The 3,770-nt window shown below is 38.5% G+C and overlaps 1 long non-coding RNA gene across 1 annotated transcript; it reads right to left on the bottom strand.

The window, feature by feature from the left end:
- Window positions 1-726: 726 nt before the first annotated feature.
- LOC143809460 (uncharacterized) lies at window positions 727-3,272 on the bottom strand. The gene is made up of 4 exons (XR_013222281.1): window positions 3,139-3,272; window positions 2,159-2,182; window positions 1,369-1,448; window positions 727-923 (listed from the first exon to the last, which is right to left on the bottom strand). It is a non-coding gene; the product is annotated as an uncharacterized LOC143809460 (long non-coding RNA).
- Window positions 3,273-3,770: the final 498 nt, after the last annotated feature.

Genomic DNA, 3,770 nt, shown 5'->3' on the forward strand with positions numbered 1-3,770 from the left:
CGCTCCAGATACTAGATAGATAGATAGATAATAGATAGATAGAAGATAGATAGATAGATAGATAGATAGATAGATAGATAATAGATAGATAGATAATAGATAGATAGATAGATTATAGATAGATAGATTATAGATAGATAGATAGATAGATAGATAGATAGATAGATAGATAGATAGATAGATAGATAGATAGATAGGTCTGAATACATTGGTGCTTCTTTATGCTCCTGTTTGGATTTTACTCTAGACATAAACAAATGCTTTAAAAATATGCCAGTAATTATTAGCTGTGGTCGATATTACAAGAACTGATAATTTTCTTACTCTAAACAATTGCGATCTTTCTCCAGTGTGAAACACAACCCTGGCCTCGGGGCGCTCCACCCTTGATGATTGAGTTACAGTCTTGATAGAACAGATGGTAGCACCCTTTGTGTCTGACAGCAAAAACATACAAAGAAGCTGTAGACAAAATATTAAGCATCGGTACAGCCTCAAGTGCGAAGAGTACCATGAAACCCCAATGCAAAAGATTATAACCGGGTCCCACAACTATTGCATGTACTGGCGTCTGCAAAGGGAGAAAAGGAGCCTTTTAGGCTCTCTCCAACTCCAGGGTCTGGTGAGCCACTAGTCCTAGTCAAACATGTCCAGCATTACTACCGTATAAGAAGAAGAAAAGAAAAATATTCAAGTTGAGACTGATTTTACATTTTTAAACTTTTTTATTACATATGTAAAGGCTTCCCATATTATATATATATAATTCCATATCAGATCCAGAGCGCGCTGTAGGGTCCGGGGTTACAGGCCGTGTTGTGTCTCCTGAGGCTGTTGATCAAGAGGCTTCAGTGTTACTTTCCGAAGGAGATCCCAGTCTGGCAGCCATCATCGCGGCCCTTACACATACCAGTGCACAGAGGCTAAAAAGTATTAAAGACAAAAGAAGAATTAGCTTTAGCAACAAAGGACAACTATGCTGGAGAACTATATGAGGCAGGCATGATAGAATGGGCATGAGGGAGGTTACCGATTTGTTTCTTCTTTATCAGGTATAACTAGTATGGCACCAATATTGCTGGTCGAAGTGTGAGTTCAAGATATATACGGCAAATAGGAATAAGGTCAAAGGGATTATTCAGCCTAAAAATATTGATGACCTCCCCTTAGGATAGGTCATTGATATCAGATTGGTGGAGGTCCTACGCCTCAACGTTCACCTGTGTTTATCGAAGAAACCCCTGCTAGAACAATCAGATGATTGCCTTGGGTCCACCTCTTGGCATGCCTGGGGAGCAGCTGATTTTGCCAGGAGAGGATGACACAACCAGTGTAATGCATTCATGTCTTTGTTCATTGAATACTTACTGCAAGGCAGCAACTGCAGAGAAGTGAGGCTAGAAGAATGGCCAACATAACAATCACAGCGATGGCCCACCCAGGTGTACCTGCAGGGAGATAACAGACAATAAGTAGGGATACTACAAAAAGGGCACATAATAATCATTGGTTATAATTTAGCAACCTTCCAGCCATATAGTCACTTCAGGGCATCAAGAACACAGGGATACGTCTAAATCTACCACCCCTGCCTTTCCGGAGGATTACAAAAGGCGTTGGAGGTGTTGCTTAGACTTACCACTGTATTCTCAAGACTAATGTGGTGTTCATCTTGGAAGCAAGAGGAAAGGAAGGACAATCTGAGCAGAGGAGGCAAAGAGATGGAAATGGGGGGACCAAGTAGGTTGACCATACAAGAGAAATGTCCCAGTGTAGAGTGTCACTTTAAGTGGTAACATTTCCTTGGCTTCACATACTAGTCCAACGAGATAGGACTTCCAGGTATTTCTAAATATACTAAAACATAGACTACAGTCTGATGTCTGTAACACAGCTGCATTTTAGCATCCATTTTATGTCTGCAAGACTTGCTAGAATCCCCCCTTCCATTCTCAAGTTCCAATAGAACCCTAGAATGAGAAACATTTCATGTATGGAGGACAGAGAACATTATCCATGAAAACTCTTGACAGTCTCATCCCAGGAAATGCCAAAAGAGGTAAGGAAGGACACGTGTATGAAGATGAACCTTTCATTCATGGAGGAAAGTCTATACAAGAGATTATGATGAATACAGTGTAACTTGTGTGGTACATACCGGTGTAGGTACAGTTCTGTGCCTCTGCAATAGAACAATAAGCAGATATTACAGTGATGTTTGGGGAATGGATATATACAAACAGTACAAATCCCATATACATGGAAATAAAACTATTTTCATTACCCAATATATTTTTAAATGGGCTGTCTCTTGAACATAACCTCCTTCCTGTCTGCCTTCTAACGCATATGGATGCCATATGAGTCTTAGAATCGTTTTCTACCTACATCAGAAAACTGCTAGAGAAGCTTCTAATCCTGTAGACTTGACCAACATGTCATCCATGGATTTTTCTATTTCTATATATTTCCATGAAATGAATTGTGGTTGTAACTTATTTAAAACATGTTAGAAAGTCAGATAATAAAATCAGTGATGGCTTTCAATCTGACTTAATGTCCATTATCTAGAATCATCATCTACTGAACTCCTTGTGGTTTCACTCAGGATGCGCATATCAGGAAACTAAAATTTGCATCACTTCCAAAATCAATGGAATTGTCTTCACTCTTGAACCTTTCTTCTTTCATGTCTCTACAATGTGTCGGTAGATAAATAATTGTGAACAAAGACTTTTAAGCTCAACTTCATATTGAGTGACTTGCACAAAATTTGAAGAACATCAAAATGTTTAAGAAAATTGTGGTTGTTAAGTTGCTTTACAATTGCCAAAAACATTTGCAATTTACGTCTTGTTGGACTTTAATACAACTGATTCCGATATGATGTGTCAAGTTCTAAAGCTTAGGAGACTTCTTGAGTTTTGCCTATCTAAAAAAATATTATCCAAGACAATACATTGTCCCTTTAACTGAATGGTTAGGAGTAATACAGGAGATACTACATAGTGGATGACTTGCTTCTCTAAACCATTTTCAACAAGGTCCTCTTGTAACATGTAGAATCTTAGCGCCTATCCACCTTTGGATGGTGGGTCTAGTAAAAGTTGACTAACCGTGCTCATATAAATCACTTACCTGCCCCTTGTATACTCAGTGTGGCACACAGAGCCAAAACTAAGAGTCCAGACTTTCCAATACAACGTTCAGCTGCCATTTTCTTTCTTAGTTCCTTACGGAGACAGGTAGTATCTTCAAGTTAATTCCCAAAGATCTGATGCCTTTTCTCTCGGAACATCCACTTTTTATACTCTTCTCCAGTACATGACACATGGCCAATGTGTGTGTGCCCAATACATTCCCATCTATATGAGTGTAGAGAATATCACTGGATAATTGTAGAGTACAGTAGGCTGGCATTTTATTTTAAGTTTTATTGCTACGGCTCTGCCATTCTTGTTACAGCAATCATTTTACAACAGAGGTCAAGACAATTGTCTCAGTTCCATTAGATGTTTTATGAGGTGCTTGCACATTTTCTGATTTACAGAAACCACTAGCACAGTGGTCCCTTTCAATGCTACAACATTAAGCCCCGTAAAATTGTGACTTGTCCAAAACAAGTGGTTGCTAGTGATCTTAATTTTTTGTCATTGTCTTTTAAATAAAAAAACAATTTATAGAATTTTGAAAATAAGACACATGTTTTGTAATTCATTTGTGCTACAGGTCCTTCAGGATGACCGATAGATAATTCATCCAAAAAATAG

Source organism: Ranitomeya variabilis, chromosome 2 (genome assembly GCF_051348905.1).
Source record: "Ranitomeya variabilis isolate aRanVar5 chromosome 2, aRanVar5.hap1, whole genome shotgun sequence".
NCBI lineage: Eukaryota > Metazoa > Chordata > Amphibia > Anura > Dendrobatidae > Ranitomeya > Ranitomeya variabilis.